We start from the raw sequence: 26,813 nt of genomic DNA on the forward strand, positions 1-26,813 counted from the left end.
TACAAGTATACAAATGGCACAAGTTATCTAGTCCATTCATTGCTGAACATTCTGGCGTTCTTTCTTTTCTCTTTCGCTATGCGGGAATCGACATAAAAAATTATACAGCGTTCTAAATGTTAAGTCGTATTAATACCTTTTAAACTCCTTTGTTTGTTTGTTTTTTAATTGTGTATTGTATTTTCGAGCTATCGCGGGGAGACGCGGTCGTTAGAATACGCGTCAACGGGAATCGTAAATTCCCGTTACGATTAGAATAATCAACACCACGAATAGTTCGATCCCCGTATTTCGGTTAGAATAATCGGGGTAGTTGTTGCGGTATAACACTGGGAGTCACAGAGTTATAATAATGTATATTTCCAACACTTTATACAATCACACAAAGTAGTAACGCCGTTGATTAAGATACAGATAACGAAAAGAAGGATTATTCTTAGATGAGAGAAGAAGAGCTATAGGAGCTCTAGGCCCTTGAGAGCTGTAGGAGCTGTCGGACTTCTGAATACTGTGAGAGCGGTAGGAGACTCTAGGCCGTGTAGGCCTAACATAACTTCCGCAATTAACATTCAATGACTCGTGTGTATGACTAGAATGATTCAATAGAAACAGGTACAGCTTTGAATAAGTTTGACTAGATAAAAAGTGATTATCAAGTAAACTGCGAACATGCATTTGTGAGAAACTTATGAACGTACGTAATATGCAAAAATATATAAAGTACGCAAAATAGAGTAGTCGTTAGAATATTTAGTAAAGCAAGTTTCTGCTTAGGTTGCATTCCTTCAGCAGTATCCATAAAAATATGAATTTGAATAAATATTCGCAGTTTACTATTCAAGACCCTGATGGAAGCTTAGACAAAGTCTTAACCACAAATCTTAAAAAATCAGCAAAAGTACAAATATTTCATAAAGTTTCACCATTGTTTCAATGAGAAACGACGAGATTCAATAAAATCCCGTCAGTATCCATTTTAAATGCCCGAGTATCCATTTGGCAGTATAATCCCCAGTATCAATTTGGCAGTATAATCTCTTTGTTTACTCGCCAAATGGAGGTCCAAGCTTCTCAGCATTCTGTCTTGAATCTCCTGGTCGTGAGACGAAGTACTTTTCCATAAACCAGTTCTACAATGCGCCATTCTCGGCTCGTTCCTCGAATAAATCCCCAGACGAAAGGCAGAGTAATTCGATTGAGACGACTTCGAGTTTACATCCCATTTCGTTTCGGGAACAACATTCTTCATGAACCCCACTGTAGCTCTGCGACAGGTGTCATAACCCAACAGTTGAATCTTTTTACCGTGAATCGCGTCGAATTGAGGCTTATTTAATTTGCTGTTAGTCACTCGGTTCATGATTGTTTCAACGGAGTCGGGTGTTCCGGGAAGATTCTCGAACACTTTGCGAAGAACTTCATTTGTCAGGTCTTCCTCGCTGCTGGACTCACCTGACGAAAAGTTCTAGGTGTTAACTTTGTGTCTGGTTGAATTAACTGTAAAAACGTAAAAAGGCAGAACGAGGCACGAAAACTGTTACATATCGATTCCGGTTTGTAAACCAATTTTAAAGAATTATTATTTTCTATGATAGTAACAAAAAATCAAAATCAGTAAAAATATCGATTTCTACGTCCATTATGTTTTGATTCTATACTTTGTACGGTTCTGCCTTCTTTACATTACAAAAACAATATTTAAAAAATTGTTTGCTAATATCATAACTACATCACAAGATATTTGTTTGTTTCATTATTGTAGTATCGGAAAAAAGGACAGGATTAGGATAATTTAGATTTGTAAAATTCTCCTAATACTATTTATTTAAGATAAATAAAAATAACAGAGATTAATTGGACAGAGAACGATAAATGTTCAACTTGAACTAAAACACAAAAGTCTTATTCCACTCAAATCACTCTGTAAATGAAACATTTAAGTGGGGTATAAATTACTCCGTTCTATAGTATTTCAGGGTTAAGGTTTCAATAAAAATTGATTTACGAATAAAAGAAAGATATGCTCGTGTTGCATCGTAGGTACTACGCGGTCGTAAATCCTATTCGCCGCCATGTAGCCGGAATGAAAGCAATACCATTAGCGATACTAACAGCCTGCCTTATTTGGGTGCTGGCGATTGTTCTGTCGATGCCTGCTGCTCTTTTCTCTCACGTGATGAACGTCGACATAACAACTAACTCCAGCATCCACATCTGTAACCCTTTCCCCGTGGAATTAGGCGAGTATCTCACACGCTGAAATATTGGACATTTCTCCGTGTTTTCATTTCACACCCACGAAGTCGTATTAATTTATTTCTCGTTCTGAAACGCAGGGGCAAGCTATAGGAGAGGGGTGGTGCTGTTCAAGTTCCTGGCCTATTACATCATTCCCCTATTCATCATATCAGCATTTTATTTTCAAATTGCACGACACCTTCAACTGTCCACCAGGAACATGCCCTGCGAATTATCTGCAATGCAGCGGCTGGAGCAAATTCGATCACGCAGAAAGGTTGAGTGAATCGATATTATTATGAAATTATACAATTTTCAAGTAAATCTAATTTTGACACAAAAGTTCTATATTTGGTATACAAATATTTGGTATACAGGTATACCAGTGAAAAGGTGTAGAACAGAGAAATTGAAATTGCTACCTGTATGATATTTTTATGAAATTACACTGCTTATATATGCAGTCAGCTTGGAAATAAATTTAAATTGTAATAAATTGTTACTTAGACTGTGATGTAAATTGAGTTATAGCTATAAATTATTTACTTTGAAAAAATTTCACGCTCATCATGTACCCGAGTAACAAGGTGCAAGAAGAAGCGGAATTAATTTAGCGCAAATCTCGAGTCGATGGTGCAATTGTTATAAACTATACTTTACTTACGCAATCTTCGATACGATCAATAATAAGATTATGTAATACGACCTTAAGCCAATATACGGTTAAGCATCGATGAAACAAGTCTAGTCCAACAACTAGAAGAAGGCGTTCCATAACTTCCGGGATAGAATGCTTTTGTGTTTTAGTTCAAGTTGAACATTTATCGTTCTCTGTCCAATTAATCTCTGTTATTTTTACTTATCTTAAATAAATAGTATTAGGAGAATTTTACAAATCTAAATTATCCTAATCCTATCCCTTTTTCCCGATACTACAATATCTATAATAAGATTTCGCAGGTATCTGCCTCAGATCGACCGCGACCTTAGCAGATTTAGTCATCGCTCAATTGATCCTGTAAATATGCTTTCAACGTCTCGACACCGTTGTCGTTAGATAATACGCCTTTGCCTCAACTTTTGAAATATTACGTTAAATAAATTCTCAAGTTCGATATTTAACTTCTTTCGCAGAAGTCTTTTTTATCAGAAAGATAAATGGAGATTAGCTGGAAGAAAACGTCGCCAAGAGAAATAGTCTTTTCACAGCCGAGGAACAAATCTGGGAAGAGTGCAGGCGTTCTAGCATCTACGAAAAATAAAGAGGCGATAACTCGTAGTCGTTCGAGCGAATGGATCATTTTGATTCGCATACAGCGTGTCTTGGTATGGATTGCCAGCGGATAGTAGTTAAATCGAATCTCTCGTCCAGGCGTAATTCTCAGCCGTTATCTAGAGGTGATTTGTCATCGCTGTATTTATAGGCCAATCGATTATATTATTTGTCCGAATTGTTCCATGAAATTGTATTAATCTCGAAACTCTATTTTCACGAAACATAGCTACCGTTATTACTACTACGAAATGGCTCTTTGTTATCAAAATGGAATAGAGAACGGTTGAATGCATTTGACGGATGAAAACATTGGAAAAGTAGAAGTAAGAACCGTGGTTATTGAAGGTTCTGTCGTATCTTCGCTAGACACGCTTCGATGCCACCTTCTATCGAATTAGTCGAAGTGAATCAGAATATCGAGCCGCCTGTGAAGTGATTTTTAAATCAGACAACAAAGACTTTCTGTTATCGAGTATTTTAATACACTGACTTGGTGTATTAGATCAAGCCATTGTACTCACGTTGCATAAAAAGGAATACATTTCGATTGAAATAATAATTGGTCGAAAGACTTGATCAAATATGCGAACGATATTCATCTTAAATTGTGTACGAAGTTTTCAAATAAATTATTGTTTTATATACAACAGAAACGAGGAAGACGTAGAGTTGGCTCGTTGAAGAAACTTCATTGGTCATTGATACGTCGATGTACTTTAAGATGATCGACCGTCACTTTTCATTCAAATACAATACGGAAAGTGAAATTGGATTACATGCTAAAGATATTGCCAGAGAATATCCCGATCTATAATGATTTATAATTAGCATTCTATCCCGGAAGTTATGGAACGCCTTCTTCTAGTTGTTGGACTAGACTTGTTTCATCGATGCTTAACCGTATATTGGCTTAAGGTCGTATTACATAATCTTATTATTGATCGTATCGAAGATTGCGTAAGTAAAGTATAGTTTATAACAATTGCACCATCGACTCGAGATTTGCGCTAAATTAATTCCGCTTCTTCTTGCACCTTGTTACTCGGGTACATGATGAGCGTGAAATTTTTTCAAAGTAAATAATTTATAGCTGTAACTCAATTTACATCACAGTCTAAGTAACAATTTATTACAATTTAAATTTATTTCCAAGCTGACTGCATATATAAGCAGCGTAATTTCATAAAAATATCATACAGGTAGCAATTTCAATTTCTCTGTTCTACACCTTTTCACTGGTATACCTGTATACCAAATATTTGTATACCAAATATAGAACTTTTGTGTCAAAATTAGATTTACTTGAAAATTGTATAATTTCATAATAATATCGATTCACTCTACCTTTCTGCGTGATCGAATTTGCTCCAGCCGCTGCATTGCAGATAATTCGCAGGGCATGTTCCTGGTGGACAGTTGAAGGTGTCGTGCAATTTGAAAATAAAATGCTGATATGATGAATAGGGGAATGATGTAATAGGCCAGGAACTTGAACAGCACCACCCCTCTCCTATAGCTTGCCCCTGCGTTTCAGAACGAGAAATAAATTAATACGACTTCGTGGGTGTGAAATGAAAACACGGAGAAATGTCCAATATTTCAGCGTGTGAGATACTCACCCAATTCCACGGGGAAAGGGTTACAGATGTGGATGCTGGAGTTAGTTGTTATGTCGACGTCCATCACGTCAGAGAAGAGAGCAGCAGGCATCGACAAAACAATCGCCAGCACCCAAATAAGGCAAGCTATTAGTAGCGCCAATGGTACTGCTTTCATCCCGGCTACATGGCGCCGAAGAGGATTTACGACCGCGTAGTACCTACGATGCAACACGAGCATATCTTTCTTTTATTTGTAAATCAATTTTTATTGAAACCTTAACCCTGAAATACTATAGAACGGAGTAATTTATACCCCACTTAAATGTTTCATTTACAGATGGCTGTTGTGCGTGTATTTATTACTGTTGAGAAATGGTTGTTATTTATACGTTCCGAGCTGTATCGTGCAACAAATGTACCAACTGTAATATTAATATGTTGGCAAGATAGAAATCTTAGATTATATATAGATTTCTGTTTTACAATTTATTTATTATTTTATTTTATTTGCTTTATTACTAAATTTATTACTATTGGACAAGGGTGTTTAACGCCTTCTGTTTTATTAAACGTCACTAACGATACTAATTCAAATATGCAGATAGATCCTGATAATTATTTGACATGGAAGAAATCAAAATTATTTAGCAACGTATCGTTTGTTGGAAATAAGCGTTGTGTTAATAAAATGATATGTAATTTTCAATATAGCGTTAATTGGATTGTTTATAAATGCAGTATTGCAGGGTTAAGATTAAATGATGTCTGATTAAATGAATTCTTCAGTTATACTTTATTTTAACGTTGAACTTTCTTATTAATGTAAATTAATTGATTTTCTTAATAGCGAAAAGGAAATTGGACGTTTGAGATTTCATTTCGATTACTGATTAAAGAGTCGATTGGTCCATTAATGGGGCGGAACTTCACTAAAGTTAGGACGACCAGCCTATCCCTGAGACAACAATTTCCTCAACCGTAACTGGGTTTGACAACTTACCTCTCGGCTGATAACGCGGTCAGAGTGAAAACTGAGACACCGACTGAAATATCCTTGACGCACTCCGATAATTTGCAAACTGTCTGTCCCCACGGCCATGAATCGAATGTGAATATAACAGACGTGAGTGGTACACTCGTTAGGATCACCTGAAATAACCGAAAATTAAAATTAAAAATATACACGTGTATTTTATTGTATTGTATTTCCACGGTCAATTGTACTCGTGTTATTCAATCTACCCTTTATCGAAATTTTATTCGAATATTTTTCTGTACTTTTGCGAAATTTAATTGAATTCTACGAATATATGGGAAACGTTTTAAAATCTGTTTCGTTGAAAACCCTTTATCGAAATTTTATTTGAATATTTTTCTGTAATTTTGCGAAATTTGATTGAATTCTACGAATATATGGGAAACGTTTGAAAATCTGTTTCGTTGAAAACGACGCCTTCGACATTTCGATAGGTGAGAGCGATAAAATAAACAATACTTGATATTATATTTGTACGGCATCGAGCATATAGTAAAATTATTAGGAAAACATTTATCAGGATTCATTGTTATCGAGAAAATTAAAATAAAAACAATCCGCGATTATGATACAGAAAAATCTATTAAAATTATTCGTGATGAATTCACATCCCACGTCCTTTTATCATACTGTGTAACGTTCACTCAATTTGCGAAAAAAAGATTCCCTCATTAACTCGCTAAATTTCGTCTGTAATACGGACGTCTCTGATGAATTTCGAGATAAAAGGGGGATATTAACAGGAACGTTTTGTATTGAATATTATAATAAAAAATGTAGATTAAGCGAATTTTCTGCAATTTCATGCGGGATGTACAAATTTCGTCGTATGATCGAACACTCAATTATGGTGTTGCACTTTTTTCTCAGTGTTAATCGTGAAATACACATTTTCTTTTTGTTTAAGCATGATCGTTCGAACACTATAATCGAGAAAATATTTATTTATGATTTTCACAGATGATATCGTATGGATCGCATTAATCTTTGATTATTCTCCGTCCGGCTATAAATTGTCCATGGATCAAGATGTATAGCTACATATATCATAAAGTAAGCTCGATATCCACGAAAATAAGCGCGTTTATAATCGAACTCGCTATTGGTCCACGATTACGTGTCCAGAACAACGGAATTTTAACGTCTGATTCAAGGTCTCATATAGCATGTGCTTCTTTTAGAAATTATTTATGAAAATATTTGAATATTTCTAGATGTTCTGTCGCGCAACACATCTGCACGCCATCCCGCGCGGCTTGCCAACCAGCGGTCTACCTGCCGTCCTTCTAACACTCCATAGGCCCAAGGACCCACTATAAAGTTGCAATTCTAGCTGCATTGTTCGCACACATGGCCTAAGCACATCTGTTTGCCAGAAAAGACTTTCTAATTCCAGAAGAGTTTTCGGCCGGTTTTTAGAAAGGTCCTTGGGTTTATTATGTGCTCTTAAGAATTACGAAGAAAGCGGAGATATACCTAACGAAAAATCTGAGTTTCCCTGTAAACAATGTCGCCTAGGACCCAAGTTGGTAGGAGGTTTCTTCCTCCTCTCTTCCTTCCTAACATTGGTCCCAACCAATCGACATCGCGGATTATTGCCCTCACTTTACTAACTAAAAATGTAAGCAACGAATCCGCGTTCTTCGTTCAAAGGGCACACCCATACCAAGCTTTCCTCCGTATTCACATTAGAATAAGCTTCAGTGTTTTCCATCGTCTCTCACGGTGACTAGAGTTCCTGCATAACTCTCACCGTTCCTATATCTCTCAGAATTTCCTACCACTGTCAAAGATCTAACGCCTAACTTCTAACATTAAGTCTCATACCGTGCTACTTTCATATCTATATGATCGCAGCGTGATAAGTTATTAAGTGTTTATATCTACTCAATCGTGTATACTAAGTGTTGGAAATATATATTTTAACTCTGTGAGCCACAGTGTTATCATACCTGAATCACCCCTATTATCTTAATCGAAATACGGGGATCGAACTATTCGTGGTGTCGATCATTCTAATCGTAACGGGAATTTACGACTCCCGTTGACGCGTATTCTAACGACCGCGTCTCCCCGCGATAGCTCGAAAATACACTAGAGATTTTTATGAACGTATTACGTGTGTGATAGAAAAAATTTTGAAATTTCGTTACTAGACCATTATGATCATATTGATAATATATGTAACAAACTAAAAAACATGTATAGAAGTTACAAGATATTTATTTCAAGCATACAATTCACAGAAATCGCTATATCATATAAAAATATATTGTATTATACAAGAATAATTATACATTTCTAGGAGACTTAAATTCTTCTATATTATATGTGATAATAAAGAGTAATGTCTGCGTATTTGTACGATATAATACATTTTATCAATATAACCACGACAGTCGGTAAAGACAATAAAACTGTCATAATATATATCCAGACAAATTTTCTACGATGGGCCCTCAGATGCTTTCGTGCGTTATCGTACCTACTTACATTCTACGCGAAATCGATGACGGAGAAAGTACCGGATGTTCTGATGTTCGCTCGCGACAGATTTATACGCGCGATCCGACAGTCTGAATAAATTCGATATATTGCCGGGATACAAATGACATGGGGTCCTAGCAACATTTTCCGATTGACGGGAAATCGAAATGTAAAAAAAAGGATCCCGACGAAGGAAGGAAAGATTTTTCTCATCTATATTCGGAATATTCATGGATTGTTAGTTTTTACCATTCCAGCTTTGTCGCAATTTATTTCCAACTTATTGGACATTCATTTTGATTTATTATATATATTTAGACGCGGAATACAATGGGTAGCAGATGGCTTTTTCAAGATGTATGAATCATAACCACAAGAAGTACAATTAAATATTTATCCCTTCCGTGTTAGTAAGCTGATGAATCTTTTGATTGTGGCTTGCAAGAATAATAGTAGATTAGTTTAATTCTACCCAGTTAATTATTCATGTAGAAATATGTTTTTACAAAATTTATGCTATGAAATTTTGAATACATTTTATATTTTACGAGAGGAAACTTTCGACACGTCTTGTCCATCTGAACGTTTCTCAAACGTGCACGAAATCTTTTTCCATTTTATTCGACGTCAGAGATCCTTTTTTTTAACGTCGGTCTTAAATGATACATTAGAGATAATATATACACATATTGTACTTTCTTACCAAAATATCGCCCAGAGCCAACGAAAATATGTAGATAGTGGATGTATTTTTTGCAGCCGAATCTGCACCCAATGTAATCATCATCAGTCCGTTCCCAAATACACCCACTATCAGGATTATTAAAAATATCCCAGGTACTATGTAGGTTTCCGGGCGATGGATGTATGGAATGTACCCACTCTCCTGGACCAGGCTCGTCACATTCGAATTCAAAGCCATCTGTAAAAGAATAAATCCACGTCTATGCGTTATGTATGTAACTATGCGTTATGTATTTTATTTTCATTTTCAAACGTTGTATAAATAAATAAGTCTCTTTTATATTTATCATTCAAAATATTTTAGTTGGAAATGGAAAGGAATAAGCCTTGCGCTATAGTGTGATTTTTCATTTTCCGATACGCCGTTCCTTTTGTCCCATGCAAAACCCACGCGTCCATATCTGGATGCTCGATAACGAACCGCGGCACAACAAAAACTAATCAGATCGATCGCGTTGCTATATGACCTTTCTACCATTTTAAATTGATATAAACTCAACGACAGCGAGAACTTCGAACGCTGCACGGTACGGCATTTAGATGAGGATTTAGGACAAAAATCAGAATTTGCTGGCCGCGTTCGCACGCTTGCGGGCTACGTTTGCACGTCTGCAGGCCACTTTCTCAGCTTCTACAGTGCGGCGTTTGAATGAGGATTCGGGACAAACATTTTAAAAATATATATAATATGCAGTTTTCCAGAAACTTAATATCAGGGAATTCGATGTGAATAAAAGTCTGTTTACCAAATATCCCTTAGTATTTTCCCTACTTCCTGGTTCAGTTCAAATATTATAATTATTTATTGTTTTTGTCTAGTCTCTTTTCCTAAATTAAAAAAAATAAGATTTTTTGTCAGATATTATAAACATCTAGTAAAGAACAGAGTTTTTATGTAAAAAATTTTGTTGAGACAAGTGTGGTAAAGAATCAGCCTGCGTGACGCTGTTGAGAACTGTTCGACTCGAAAATGCTCGTCGATGCTATTTCGAAACTTCATATTCTGACGAGAAATCAATACAAAAGTAATTAGAATAGAAGCTACTATAATAGAAGCTACAAATTGTTTAGAAAGTCAATTTTCCATGGAAAAAGGTTACTATTGTTGACATGTATAGCATCAGTCCTCAACTACCTAATGGTAAAATGAAATGGTTCAATATAAAAATTTACAGCTGGAAAGATAATTCCAGATTGACTATCATAATGTAAGGGTTTATAATGTAAAGTAGCAGCATTCAAAAGAACAAATAATTCTGAAGGCAAGCTGAATACGTAATTCCAATTTCTAAAAGTTTTTTCAGTTTCGTACCAATATAGACGACTGTTATCGAAAAAATTTTTCAGAAGTCGAACAATGAAAGTTGATAGAGTTGGTCAGTTTAATTTCCGCGTGAATTGAATGTGTAATAGATGTCCTGATACTAATCGAATACTAACGATATCGCTTTAACGATACTTGAAAAGGAGTTCTAGCTCTTCTAATGAAGTAAAACGCAGATACACACGAATTAATGAAATCTCGTTCTACATCGTTTGATTTCCAAAGGAATTTCTTATCTTCTTAGGAAACAGTGTTTTATACGTAGTAACGATACCATCGATGAACGTATGTGTAAATTTCACGAGCTGAGTCGCGTATCTTGCACGATCGTATTCTTCGAAACTTTATGGCTCCCCATAACGATTCTCCCGTCTGTGAAACTACGTATTGTCTTGCTTCGTTACCGGCGAAGTTAAACGTGGTGTCGAAGTGATATTTCACGGATTTGATAAATAAGAGAAATGGAACGAAATCGATTGCGTTCGAAAGAAATTGCACCATCTGAGTTTAATTTATCCACGTCGCAGAAGCGCTGAAACCTCGTTATTTCACAAACATTTCCAACGATTTCATCACGCTTTCGTGATTTCGTGACTGGTAATATATTCCTTTCGATTCCCTGTTTGTAGAATTTTACGAAGATCTCTGCAGCTTCAGCGCGATGTTCCATGTCCCATGAATCAGACTAGATTTACGCCTGAACTTCGTGAACGAGTTTGAAGCGAATACAACGTGTGACGAGTTTCGTGCCATGCGTTAAAAGAGTCCAACTTAGTTTTCAAACAGTCAGTGAAACGTAAAGCAACCCTGGCCATGGTATAAAAGGATATACAGGGTGTTAAAGCTGTGGACGATATTTATAGGATTTTATATATTACATGTCAAACGTGAAGGTAATGAAAAAACGCTTATATAGAAAAATATTATTCGAGGCTTATTTTTTAATATACATAGTTGGTTAACGAATTATTTTCGAAATAAATATTTATCCAGGATAGTTATTCGAAAATCATTTTAAATTCACCGATAGCTGCATAGATCGATGAATCAGCTGATGAAACTTTCTCTTCATTCTATTCACATCTCGCGTTTCTCATTTTGAGTCAAATAGAAATTAAATATGTAACAATGGAAATTCTATCGTCGTTTATTTTCTCAGGAACAAGGGACGTAAAGTTCGAGTAAAATAAAGAGAAAAAGCCGTAATTCATAAATTTTTACCGCAAAATTCAATTGTTTATGAATTGAAAAATAAGCTGTAAATCTTTTTGTGTGAGGTGATGGGCGTGATAGGTCTAGAATAATCACTCGTATCGTTAACAATAACAATTTATTAGTTTATGTTCGTGATATACACTCGTGCGTAGAACACGCGATACAATTATCGGTTCGCGGTTGCAAGTTCGAGCTCGGTGGGATACGTTTCGCGGTGCGATTCACGTCGGAACGATTGTACCAGATGTCGAGAAGTTCGGATTCGCTATTACGGCCAACTACCAACGGTCACTTCGGAATGGCGTCTCTCGCTCGTCTCGCGGCTCACGACAGAATTGAATGAATTTGTGTCGCGATGATGCTCCTTAGGAAAACTGTGCTTGGGTGTGTCTAAGGATACGAAATCATCGGATTCGTTGAGAAAAGCGTTAGTTCAGAGGGTGAGGGAAATGGACGTCGCTGTCAATTGGCTAAATCGTGAGTTGGTGGTTGGAAAGAGATGGCAACTGCCCTTGAGAGAAAGTTGCTAGCGAGGAGCGTCGTACGTGAGGAAAAGCAGATTTCCGTAGTGGGTGGTATGTGTAGGGACTATTGAGACAAAGGCTATCTGTTCCTTTAGAGAATCTTAGCTGCATGGATCCTAAGATTTATTGCGGGTCCTTAGGCTCGCTGTAAATATTCGGAGAGAGTGTATCGACATCTGGCAATCATCTGTTCGCAAGGTAGAGTCCTTGTGTAGCGAGGCACGGGACAGAAACCGTTGGGAAGTTTGCTGTCGAGTGCCGCTACAGTACCCCCTTACCAGTGACAACGTTTATCTTTTTTTCTTACATCTCGCAGGTAGTTATGACCTATTATCTTATCGCAGACCCGCCTGAAAGCGATCAGGAAAGCGAACTCTCCTGCCCGCGCGCGTGGTGTGATGAACTCCTGAGTCATCTTCGCTTTGCTGTGCCTGCTCGGCGTTTTGCGTAGTTGTGGTTTTGCGCGGTATAAACGTAACGAGGGTTTCTGCGCTGGTTTCTCGTTGCTGTTGTTCAATGTCGTCGGATACAATAAAAGCGGGTTTCAAACGATCTATGGAGACTATTACGTTTTTATTGTTTATTTTGACGGTGAAGGTCTTTGTTCCACGCTGTATAACCTGGTAAGGTCCGTCGTAAGGCGGTTGTAACGGGCCACCGCTCGCGTCGTGGCGTACGAATACGTATGGTGATGTTTCGAGCTCGCGGAACACGAAAGTTTTCTTGTCGCCGTGTCGCGTAATCGAACGAGGCCTGATTTTCTCAATTCGCTCCTTTAAACGGTTCGCGAATTCCGAGTTGGGCTGTTGCTTTGTCGGTGCGAAAAATTCTGTCGGCAATCGTATGCCGGTGCCGTAAACCATTTCAGCGGCCGTCGCGTTCAGGTCCTCCTTGATAGCGGTTCTTATGCCAAGTAAAACAATTGGTAGGATTTCTACCCAGTTGCTCGTATTGTGACATTTTATTGCTGCCTTTAATTGCCGATGTAAACGCTCTACCATCCCGTTGGACGCGGGGTGATAGGCTGTCGTGCGTAGATGCTTAATGCCGAGCAACCGGCACAGTTCGTTAAATAAGTTTGATTCGAATTGGCGTCCTTGGTCGGTTGTTATTTTTGCAGGCACGCCAAAACGAGCTATCCATGTAGAAAGGAGGGCCGAGGCAACGGTTGTCGCTTCCATGTCGGCGATGGGGATGGCTTCAGGCCAACGCGAGAAACGGTCTATGCACGTTAGACAATATCGGTAGCCTTGCGAATATTGCATCGCGATAATGTCTATGTGTACGTGCTCGAACCGGCCTGCTGTTGTTTCGAACGTTCCGACGGGTGAGGATACGTGCCTGGTGACTTTGCATCGTTGACACGGGATACATTGTCGTGCCCAAGTCCGGCAATCTTTGTTTACGGACGGCCAAATGAAACGCGACGTCACCAACTTTTGCGTGGCACGTATCCCTGGGTGGGAAAGTCCGTGGAGCGAATTGAATACGTCGCGCCGCAAAGATTTCGGTACGTACGGTCTTACAATGTCGGCTGATACGTCGCAGTATATTTCTGCGTCGTAACCGGGAAAGCGTATCTTCTTTAACCGTAACGCGGTTGTACCGGAGTTGACGATATCGCTTAGTTCGTTGTCGTTTTCTTGCGCGGCGGCGAGAGTTTGATGGTCCACGGCCTTCCCTATTGCTTCGATGCGCGACAGAGCGTCGGCTACGTTATTATCTAGCCCCTTTATGTAACGTATATCTGTGCTGAATTGACCGATGTAGTCTAGGTATCGGAATTGTCGCGGCGAACACTTTTCTAACTTTTGTCTGAACGCGTAGGTAAGAGGTTTGTGGTCGGTATATACTACGAAGTTTCTGCCTTCTAAAGCGTGTCGGAAGTGTTTGATTGCGGTGTATATTGCGAGTAGTTCGCGATCGTACGCGCTATATTTTTGCTGCGCGGGGGTCAGAGATTTCGTAGCGAACCCTAGCGGTTGCCATTCGCTATTCGCGTGTTGTTGTAATACCGCTCCCACGGCGTAGTCGGACGCATCTACCGAGAGGCTGATAGGCGCACCTGGTATCGGATGCGCCAGCATCGTGGCATCCGCGAGAGCGCGTTGCGATTCGCGAAAGCTGTTATCCGCCTGTTCCGACCACTCTATGGGCGCGTTGCCCTTTTTCGCGCCTTTTAACAAATCATTGAGCGGCTTGAGTGTTTTTGCGGCCCCCGGTATAAAACGTCGGTAGAAGTTTATCATACCGAGGTACCTACGTAGCTGCTTAGCGTTCGCGGGTTTCGACAATTTTATAATCGCTTCGACGCGTTCGGGCGGCGGTTTAATTCCGTCGGAGTTTACCGAGTATCCGAGGAAAGTAATTTCGTGCACGCCGAATTCGCATTTCGTGGGGTTTATCACGACGCCGTAATTATTGAGGCGGTCGAACAGAATTTTCAAATGTTCGCGATGTTGACTTTCGTCGTCCGATGCTATTAGGAAATCATCGATGTACGCGTAGACGAAATCGAGCCCACGTGTGATTTCGTCGACGAATCGCTGACATGTTTGCGCGGCGTTCCGAAGCCCAAACATCATGTTTGTTGCTTCGAAGAGGCCGAACGGTGTTGCTATCGCGGTTTTTTCGATGTCCTCGGGCGCGATCGGAATTTGATGGTACGCGCGGACGAGATCGATCTTTGAGAAGATTCGCTTACCAAACAGATAATGCGCGAAGTCTTCGATATGCGGCGGTGAGTACCTGTCGGGTACGGTGCGGGCGTTCAACGCGCGGTAGTCGCCGCATGGTCGCAGGTTTCCGTCCTTTTTCGGCACTACGTGCAGAGGTGATGCCCACGGGCTTTTCGATGGTCGCATCACACCCTGCTCGATCATGAGCTCGAATTCCTCCTTTACCTGTTTAAGTCGATCAGGTGCGAGACGGCGGGGTTTGTTGTAGACCGGCGGGCCAGGCGTGGTTTCGATGTGGTGTACCACGCCGTGTCGAGTCTTCTCTTTTCCAAAAATCGGTGGGCGGGTGAGGTCCGGGAATTCTGCCAGGAGTTGGTGATATGGTGATTCGCCGATAATGGTCTTAACGGACACTTCGTCTGTCGTGTCGGTGTATCCCCTCGATGACATTCGAGTTGCCGTGTCGGTGAGGCTTTTGTTTCGCGCGTCCACGAGCAACCCGTAATGGCTTAGGAAGTCCATGCCGATGATGGGGGTTTGCACGTCGGCTACCGTAAAGTTCCATCTGAATGCTCTGCGTAGGGACAGGTTTAGCTCCATCGCTAAAGTGCCGTACGTTGCGATGCGCGTCCCATTGGCAGCGAATAGTTCATACGGTGTTTTCTTTACGTCCGTGGATAGCCTGCTTCGGGGATAAACGCTGATATCAGCACCGCTGTCAACTAAGAATGAAGTCTTCGTTCTCTGGTCCAGAACAAAGATGCGGCGAGATCCTAAGCCGTTGTCGTTCGCCGCTTTTACGGACGGCTGGTGTCGTTTCCCGACTTCCACTTACAAGGGGCGTTACATTTCCTGGCGCGATCGCCAAACCTCGCATGATAGAAGCACATTCCGTCCTGGCGCGGGTTATCTCGCGAACGCGAACGGCGGCGGGGTCGGGTGAGAGAATTCGAGCGTCTTCGTGGTCGACGATGCCCGTCGATTCTCATAGCCTTCATTCCGTCTAGCGCCATATTTTGACCTGTTGAATGATACACTATAAATGTCGCCCACTTTTCCTCATCATCTTGTTACAAGTATCGTGTTAAAGATGTAGTCCTCAAAGTGTTTTTTTAATCGTCTACAATCCCAGATGAAAGGAGAACTATCGTATTACGTTCTCTTAGAGCAATTGAAAAATAACTCTCATACTTGCGATCGAAACATTCAATCTGCTAGTTTCAGACCCGTTAATGGCACCAGTACCATGCCCTCGACATTCGGAATATGGTAGGGTGAAATTGAATTACGGTTTTGGAATTTCTCGATCGCAAAGAGAAATGATCGTGATAGAAGGAGTATACCTTGTGTCAGACTCTATCAGTTGAAGTAAATTTACGGAAAACAGAATGCCACGGAAATGTGTCAAGTTTGACATAATCCAATCACATAGATTATTAGAAATATTATAATTATTAAAAATGTAACTCCCTCCGATAATGCACTAGTAAAATCATCTTGTTCCGGTATGCAAGCGATACACAATTTTATAAACTATACTATTATTATTATACTATTCTTTGCATAAGTAAAATACACAAAATTTGGCAAATATCGACAGGCATTTAGAAATCGCCCTACTACTATAGCTCGCACACGGAATTAAAAGGATTGTCATTGCATTCATAGTTGCAGTAGTATTTGCAATAATTGATATTAATGACGTTATGCGAATATTATCCGCCTTGTCGCTGAAAGTGATTATTCGAAATTGCTTCGGACTGAAATGCCGTGAATTCGTTGCGACAGAGAGTAACAGGTGTCATGTTGTAAATACAACGCAGCAGGACGCGACTAAATGTAATTTTATAATAACGACAATCCTGGTCGTACTCGCGACGAGCGAAATGGCGATTGCGATGCGCAGATTTAACGTTGTAAAAATACGTCTGTCATATACATATTCTATGGTGTGCCACGATCAACGGACTGAAACCGATTGCCGATGAAGTATGGCCGAAAAATGGACGATGTATGTATAACTACGTTTCAACGATCTATTCTAATGGGCCACGCAAATTCATTCACGTTCAAATTCGACCAGTCGTGCGAAAAACGCGATTTTATTCTTTTATTCTTAAAGGCGATAATCTGGTTTCATGTATAGAATCAGTACACAATAAAAGCAGCTGATATTACGATATTGATTTATCGTTTTCACGAGTGTTGGATTCTCTGTACCTGTTATAGGAAATTTGCCCAGTTTGATATTATACACGATACGATACAGAAAAATTAATAAACTAACTCGATAGTATTTCAGTCTTATGTGTATTGAATGATAAATTCGTTTTTTAGCCGATCTGGAACGAATACCTGAATCACGCTCTAAAACCAATTATATTCATACTAACATACTCCACTGTAATTCTGTTTTAGAATAGTAAAAACTTAGGTCGAATATGAGAGATGTGCTTATTTTGGAGGTTCTCTGTGTACAAACATTAGAACACTTTCCAGAAACTAATGGACAAATACCTTAGAACGAGCTAGCTTATTTCTTAGAACGAGCTAATCCGAGTGATAACAACGGTATTAAAATATATCGATTAATTTCAGGTATATTCTACGAGTTAAATAATGACGTTGATTCCTGCTCATACAATTGTTACGTTTCTGTTTTTATTCATTTTAACAAGACAATGGACAATGCGTTGGAATAAATATTTTTATATTTAATACGAAGGGAAGACATTTCTAACGAAAAAAGATGTATAATTTCAAATAAGATAATCGTATCGACGCAACGTGTATGTATAATGGTAATAACTATATTAAGATAAACTACAAATGAAATATCTTCAAGAGTGTTCTTACGCACCAGCGTATGGGAACATTTTAATCAATAAGATACATATGTATGTAGAAACCAATACCTATATAGAAGCTCCAATACATTCATAGCGTTCTGTACTGCAGATGATATTGCAATGGAAACCGAATGGTGGCCCATTAATTTCGGGATAACCAGAAATTGGTATTCGGAAAGTCCAAGCTATGGTTTAGGTTCCATTAATTATTTACTAGTCGGAACTTGTGAGTTTGAAGCGTGCTCTTTTAGAAAAAAGTTCCTGATGTATTGTCGATGTCGTGTTTACGGATGAACTAGCATTAAGTATCGATAGATGAACATACTATTTCCACGTTTGCAATGCGGAGATATTCCACAGCTTGTGTAACTTTAATTAATGTCTCAGCTTCGATTAAACTTTAAAGCGTTTTGAATGGAATATTCACGCAAGTTCGCAAATGTTGTGTCGAATTATAATGATTTGTAGAACCACGCACAGTGTCGCGAGACGTCGTCCTAACGAAGAAGATGAACGATACATCGCCGCGTCGAAGGAAATGGGGGACTGTTAAGAGGTAACCATTACAGGGAAGATCCGATCCGAAATTCACTTTACGTATATTTATCGACCATATTCTCTGTTATATTCTTTTATGAGCTATGGGATCGTTTAACTTCTCCCTAACGATCGTCTCTGTGTCACAGAAATTGCATCGATGGATCGTTTCCTTGGTGTGTAAAAGCTGAAAATTTTCTGATATGAAAGAGATATTCTCAATGCACGTTCGTAATACGTTGGTAATAAGCTCGTAGATAAAATACTACGATGCATTCAAGCTATTTGAGGCGAGTAAATGCACGATACACTATAGAAACATAATGGCGCTGGTTTCGTAGTTTTTCAAGGCAGGCTGTTTTCTTTGGTCTATAATTTATGGAATGTTCGCGCGGAGCTTCACAAAGCGGGACTCTAAGGCAGAGTTCGCGTGGCTAAAGGGTTTTCTAAAATGTAAATACCGCTTCCTGGAAGTAGACGAACATGCGAAACCACTTAGTACACGAGGTAATCTTTTGGGTATAAATTATTAATCCTTAAATGCATAGTGTCATCATTTGATAATACAACTTTTTTCTTAACATAGCAAACATATGCGAGGCATTGTGAACAGAGATAGACTAAAATATATTTCTTCTGAATGTAAGTTTATGAATAAAATTATTATACTACGCATAGTTCGATCCAAGTAACATAAAAATACTGTCAAATTAGTTTATTTCATTTGTACGTTTGATCATCCTATTGTCTTCGTCTCTTGTTACAGTCAAATGTTTTAAAAATTGTGTTATGCAATCAACGAGATAAATAACTGACTATATCTTCGCGATAATCGACCTGCAATTTGCTTATACCTTTCAGACACGTTATAGCCATCTTTGATAACAAAGTACTTTCCCAAGTAAAAAATTAAAAAAAATAAATGGCGTGAATTCGATAATTTTTCTATGATTTTGTGGTTTGATTATATCTAAGGAGAAGAATCAGGGTTTGACAAATCTATTGCGACCATTTCTCTAACTCTTTAGCTACAGAAGTGTTCCACTTCGCATTCTTCCTTCTGGTAACGCGAAAACTCATCACGACGGATATCTTGAGGTACGAAGTTAATGAGAAACTTTATCCACTTTGTGACAATCTCCAGAATATAACTTTTTCAATTAGGTACAGAATTTGAACTTTCAAATCGAAATTTCCGTTCATTAGTTCGTGTGCAAATGAACCGAACGGAAAGGGACAAGTACCGTGCTGATGTTGAAGTTCAGCGTCCTACGAAAGTAATTCGTGAAAGTTGCGAACTGCCGAAGAAGTCGAAAAAGTTCTTAAAGGTTCGTGGATAATCTTAATTTAGTTCTAAAGCAGAAAAAACATTTGGATGCGATTAAAATTTCCGCGTGAATATAAAGGGTGATCGTTAGGAATTGATTTCTGCACGATGTCATAACGAAATTGAGAGAACATATAGAACCAAACCGAGCAAATACACCATTGAAATTGGCAAGCACCTGTCGCGTCGATATCGCGACACGCTTTTATAGGCTTTACCCTTTCATTAGCTTCCCAAATTGCAATATTCGCGAGATTGGAATCAAATTAGTGTAGTATCGGGGAAAAAGGGATAGGATTAGGATAATTTAGATTTGTAAAATTCTCCTAATACTATTTATTAAGATAAATGAAAATAACAGAGATTAATTGGACAGAGAACGATAAATGTTCAACTTGAACTAAAACACAAAAGTCTTATTCCGCTCAAATCACTCTCGCAACTCTATAACTCTAACAACTCGATCTCTCTACAACGCTAGCAACTCTACAACTCTCGTCTTCGGCATCTGCATTCGCACGCTCTCGCTTCTCAACTCATACTGTACGCCTTTTGCATTCGTTCTCGCTAGCGTCTCAACTAACTCTACCCTTAGCGTCTCTTTGTCTTTTCTCGTCCCATCGAACACGTGTCCCGAAACCCCGTGGCCAGGGTCACGCAGACTCTTTCCACAAAACTGTCCACTCGAAAGGACAGACGACACATTGATGTACTCGACGGCGCCACGGTTCTCGCCACTTTGTATACGGTTCGGCCGATATCTTGGGCCTTTTGCCCATGATACTACATTAGAATTATATCTTCGACGATTATTAGAACGAGCGAAAATTTCTACGGATAGTGATCACAGAATTTGTCAATCAGCTGATAAACGTATTGAGCTAACATGATTTGCAACGGAAACCTTCCGTTTCCATATCAATTTCAAATCTATTTGGCTATGATCGCGCATCCCTCGATTGCCGCATTTTTATGGAAAACTCTGCTTCTCAAATGTACACAGGCGGGTCGAACGATGAACGGACTGTTCCATTATTCTTTCTAATAAAAAATTATTATTTTACTTTTGGAATGGACCATCGAATTCATTTATGAATAAAATTTGTGACCTTTGTACACTTTAGAAAATTGTATGTTGACTTCCAACGTAATAAGTAGCACTCAAGTTTTGTTAATAGAATGTTCTCCTCTCGTGTCGTATTCTGGAGGGTGGTTTCATCCCTTGAACTCCAGTTATCGCGACTAACAAGAATGTGCAATTATAAATGTGACTGTTCTTCAAGCCCACAAAGTGCACCCTCGAGTTTCATCCAAGTTTTGTTATTGGGATCGAATGCAAATTTCGAATCTGTCAGATTTTTCTCTGTAAATCAGCTAAAATATCCGAAGCTATTCTCTCTAGTAACTTGTAATAACTAACCCTTACTCGAATCTCTGCCCTGGGCAATGTTCACTCCATCGATCAGCAACTTCAGTTACCGCTCATCCTCACTAAAATCTTTCCATGGCTCAATGCCTCGTGGGTGCACTTCCAGCTCCAACTGTTTTCTTGGACAGTGTCCACTAGCTACATCGATTGCGGAGAATAATCTGTCTCTCTAATCAGTCTCTCTGTAGACGCTGCCGTGTAAACTTGCAATTATTTCCTTGACAAATCACCTTCTGTGGACGACGTCCATTTCCTGGTTATTTAGTGGTTACTTTCACCAAAATTGTCGACCACTTGATCACTGCGAAACTTTCCGGGGGATTCTTAGTAGTTTCACCTACTTTCACAGACAGTGTCTATCCAAGATTGGTAAAATAAACAGACTATCGGGACCTTCTTTGGAAAGTAGAACGATTTTCGCTATCAGAGATGCAGATTCTATCAAGCAAAAGGGAGACACTCCGGAGAAAAGAAATTGACGCTAAAACATGTTCTAATAAACAAGTTCTAATAAAATATCAAAAAAAAAAAACAAACAAAGCAATAAAAAACAAAACTGACACGAAATTCGAAGAATAAGAATAGATCAAGAATATCACCGAATAAAATACGAAAAAAAAGGTAGAAGAAAAGACTGGATGGGAGCACTAAACTGAAGTTTTACTGATAAAGAAACAGGAACACCAAAGAGAGTAGTTCAATCAATAAAAAATAGCCTAACGATGCTAAAGATCAGCAATAAAAAAAAGGTATACGAAGGGAGAGACGGAATTGCAGCACGTCTGTACTACCATTCGCGGTATGATAGCCCTGATATAGCGAAAACTTTTTACCTTGTTTTCGATTTAATCAAATTTTCAATCCCACTGAAAACTTTTAATTTCAGTTCATCCCTTAACTCGCACTACTTCGAGATTTTCTCGATGATGGCTGTATACAGTCAAAGGCGGGGAAAAGCTAACCATTGGCAAAGGTTTATTTTTCGACAGAAAAAATCTCGTTGAGACTATTCTTTTTAATCATTGCAACGCCGAGATTTCCAACGTCATTTTCTGGTAATAAATCCAGCTGATATCAACTACTGGAAGCACCGACGTGCACTAACACGTTCGTGATATTCATTTCAAAATAACGCGCGTGTGTTTTATTTTCCCTGAGCATATCATACTTTTTCATAACATCGTCGAACATTCGTCTGTTTACCGACGGAAGCAGGAAAACGAGGAAAAAATACGTAGACGAAAAGAAAAAATCTGTTTTAATAACGAACTATGAATATCTACGCAAAATTTTACGAACATGACATCATGAACGACCTATATCTTTATTTGTTGTTGAATAAAAATTAACGCTGCTGTAAACACGGTTATCATGAGATCTACAACTTCACGATCTTCTTAAATATACTTCTTTTACGATATAATCGCAAAAACATTTACCGGGATTATGTATTATAATGAATATTGTGTAAATAAGGAAATTGAAATGTATCGAACAGAAATTAAAGATATTGAAGTATAAGAGTCATGTACCGTAATGAATATTTTATTAAAATACGTTCAAATGTATCAAACAGAAATTAAAAATGCCGGAGGATAAGAATTATTTATTACGAGTATTTCATTTTACAAAATTGAAGCGTTTCAAACAATAATTAAATATGGGTGGAGAAGAAACATTTATAAGAGTTAGGTTTGGGTTAGATTTCTCTTACTTATCTCCCTGTCTGTCTGTCTCTCCCTCTCTTTTTCTTGGGTTTATCTTAGGGGTGCTTTAATTTGTCAATACAGAACCTTCCTTCTACATCTATCTTCTTCCCAATTAGCAATTTCATATTTCAGGTAAATAATTTCACGTCCGCGAAAGAATAGAGTTACTAAACTAACGAATTACATTACTGTCTCGGCAAAGGCGTTAAATTCTGTCGATTCATCGTCTACGAGGTACAAGCGGCTGAATGACAGCTACTTTATCGAGGGAATTGCGTTATAATGTTGTCGGCGACCGGCAAAGAGCTTTAATCCATTGATTGTCATTCGAGTAACTGAATTCGGAAACAAGCTTGTGGTAATTAAAAAGAATGTATCGCTAATGTATTTAAGATTCGATGAAAAAGAAATTTCATTTATCCTCGCCGATAAGGATAAAGGTAAATATCAAAAAGGGAACGCGTTTCAGACGACAAACTCGATTTTGATCGACTGGTCATTGAAACTTCCTGTCACGTTCTTGTTACTAGAGTTGACGTTTCGCCGTTTTAGTGCTTTCGTCCTATTATTTTATGTTACTAATTAGATCTTCTGGAAATGGCAATTATTGATATGAAAAGCGACCAGTTGACCGTCGTATTTGATTTTCTCATTAACGAGGTATTTATCGATCATGTAACAAATATCTCTTAGCCATATCGCTTTGACACAGCTGCTGATCTGTCCTTTGCACCGTGTGTAGGATTTAGTGCAATTAGCATAGTGCTTTATACGTCTCTATATAGGATCGATTTGCATTTCGTGGTACGATACCACCAGAAACGCATGTTTCGTACGTACAATTATTTTTAATTATCTTTATCAACGACAGGAAACAATCTACACATTTTGAAATTTCGTTGAAACCACAATGAAACACATTTACACCGATTGTATCGGTGAAATGTTAAAAGAATTTGTAAATGTACGTAGAAGTTTGAAAATATTTATTGCAAGCATACGCTTCATAAACATGCTCGAAGTATACGATTAGTTATCGAATCATGATAATAGTGTTTCATTACATCTCATTACCTCATTAATTAATTATTCAACAAGTTTCGTATAACATACGATAAAAGACTTTCTCCCCTATCTACGAAGAGAATTTCTCGATGAGCCTCTACTACGTAATGCTCGTTCTTTTGGATGGCGCGACTGGTCCACAGAAAAATTATACGGTTCCGTTGGAAACCGACGAAAGCAGCTGACGCGCCAGGCAGAGAGCAGAGGGAATGAAATATCACGGAGATGAACCTTGATTCTTCTGCTTAGTGGAAAGGTTATCGATCGAGAGCAGGATCAGAGGTCTTCGTCTCACGATTAATTACTCCACGAAAATATGTCAAAAGGAAAGGCGGGTCTTTAGAAGTTGGTCAAAAGTCAGGGCAATCGTATAGAAAGTATTGAATTATTATTTCCTTTGAAACGTATGTAAAAATATGTAGAGATAAAATGTTATGATAAAAATCTTATTAATTTTACTATTAAATTTGTTTTTATTTAATTTCAATATTCGATTTAGATTTTACGGGTGTTTCAGGGCGTATTATTAATTTCACAACTTGTTTAATTTTCTTACGCTAATTAATATCGATTAAATGTCCGTCTTTCTCGCCCTTTCGTAATTGTAATTTTAATCTAGATTCGCGATAAGTTGTTTTCGCCGAGGTAAATTCGCGAAATAGTTTTCTTTGAAACTCCATAGTTATCCTCAGTGTTGACCCAATATTAATCTTATTCGCTTCGTGCCACGGTAATTAGCCTTCGCGTCTGGTTGCTCGTTTTGAAGATCGGGACACAGTTTCTCATTTTTAGCGGGCACTTTGCGCGGTCAATTCACGCGCGCCATTTCTTCTAGACGTGACCGATTCTTCACCAGACTTCTACTTCCATATTTCTGGTGCCGTCATGGCCAATGTGTTTCTTATTCTTCTCCAAAGACTTTCCACGTCGTCGTCATGAATACCACGTTCGATCGATACTCGAGAACTCACGCTATTTTTCTTCCGTGCAGCTCTCCAAATATCAGACACCTGACCACCATTCGAAGAAACATGAACATCTCCATTCTGCGATTTCGATGCGAAATGTCAGTCAGTCAGAGCAATTTCGCTGGCCAGAAACACAAAACCAATTTGTTTAAATTTCCCACATTATTTATTCGAAAATTAAACCACCTATTGCTTAGTGTTCGTATCGGATATCAGTTGCCTGCATTATGCAGCCAGTTTAACGTTACAACGCGCTTGTTAGCTCACGTTTGTAACAACTGTGGTCACATTTGCATGCGATACGAGATTCCTCCCGGAAACTCTGGTTTTGGATCATTAAAGTTAACTCGATGCATACACAGCAGATAGAATGTTCCTTTGCCTTCAAACGAAATCAGACTTTCAATTCATTTCATATAACAGTTTGTTGCGATATGAAGCTCTTTGCTTTCGTCGAAACGGAAGTAGATGAGATACGTTCAAGTCAGACACGTACAGTTAATGAAGTTTAATTGAATTACAGTATTGTCGTACATACTTAACACATCTTTGACCGGTCACGAGTTGACTCGTGTTTTCATGGCCAAATTGTGCACCATTACACGCAGATGATTGTTACACTGTTTATCATACGAAAAAGAAATATTAAAAGTTGAAATAAAAATATATAAAATTTATTAAAGTTTATTTATATTGTTTTACTTTCACATCCAATTACGAAATAATAACCGATGACATGAGATAAATTCTCAGTAAAATTTCCGGTCAACAATGTGTTAAATTTTATTTATTATATATCCTTGCAGTGCAATAGATTATTTACCCAATTATTGTAATTACACGTCTACTCTTTTGTGTAAACAAGCCGTATTTTCCAGTCGCTTATTTATTAGATCAATTAATCCCACAAAACAAAAAATAGACAAAACTGATGAAATTATGTAAAATAAGCGTCGATCAAAAAGTGCTTCGGCACTAAAATCTCAACAATTTCAAAAACTCCAGCTAACCATTGCGGCCTAATTCAACGATGTTTCAGCGATACCTATTTCCACTATCTGTTCGTTTATTTCTGTCCGAAATTGTAGTCGGTCGAAGAATATGGAACATTCGATAGAACTCAACTTATGGTCAAGAGCTACCAGGCTACGAACTGGTGCTTTAATTCTCAAATACAAGAAAAGGGATGGAATAATTCATAAGGGGGTTGCCGTTTCCTCAGCGTTTTGTGCGTCCGGAGTTTCCACGCGGAATAGGTCCTTTTCAAGCGGATTATTCCACAAGCTACCAAGCTAATGCAGCTTCCAAGCAGCTCGTACCTTCGTCTAGCAGTTCCTGGTACGCCTGGCCTGTAATCCGCCACTTGGGAAATATTGATCCGCCATCGAACATAAAAGGGACAAAAAGAAAAACGTGGAGAGAAGATCACAGATTTTCCTGCGGCGCGACGAAGAGATCCAAGTTGTCTTCCGCTAGACTCAACCAACCAATTTCTGCTGGCTCGACGAACGCGATTAAGGAAAATTAATTATCTCTGGTCGACCATATGAAACATTTGTTTATCCTCGTCGAGTTAAGCTTTCGTGGACTTTGATAATTAATTAGCGACATCCTCGAAGACATTACAGTCGATTAATCGGGATAATTGAGTAACCCGGCTTTCCTCGTATCATTATCTACCATTTTGGAATCCTTTCTATTCCACACAACTGGTATCTGCCTCAGCTCTACTTCAATTTCCTTGCTCTCGTCTCGACTTATCGTCCCGAATTTCCGTCTACGCTTGCCAATTTCCGTGTGTCTTCT

General features: G+C 38.6%; 2 protein-coding genes across 3 annotated transcripts in view; both read right to left on the minus strand.

The window, feature by feature from the left end:
* Positions 1-26,813, minus strand: part of LOC126927117 (6-phosphofructo-2-kinase/fructose-2,6-bisphosphatase-like) — a 179,804-nt gene that overhangs the window by 120,055 nt on the left and 32,936 nt on the right. Inside the window, exon 5 of one of the 2 annotated variants that reach the window (XR_007715165.1) lies at positions 5,352-6,264. The exons of the other annotated variant lie outside the window; for it this stretch is intronic. The gene's annotated coding sequence lies outside the window, so the exon portion shown is untranslated. Of the gene's footprint in view, positions 1-5,351; positions 6,265-26,813 lie in introns of those variants that run through there. 2 annotated transcript variants of the gene reach the window in all.
* LOC126927113 (uncharacterized) overlaps positions 1-26,813 on the minus strand; it is an 83,585-nt gene that overhangs the window by 21,843 nt on the left and 34,929 nt on the right. The window lies entirely within an intron of this gene.

This window comes from Bombus affinis, unplaced genomic scaffold, assembly GCF_024516045.1.
Source record: "Bombus affinis isolate iyBomAffi1 unplaced genomic scaffold, iyBomAffi1.2 ctg00000075.1, whole genome shotgun sequence".
Lineage (NCBI taxonomy): Eukaryota > Metazoa > Arthropoda > Insecta > Hymenoptera > Apidae > Bombus > Bombus affinis.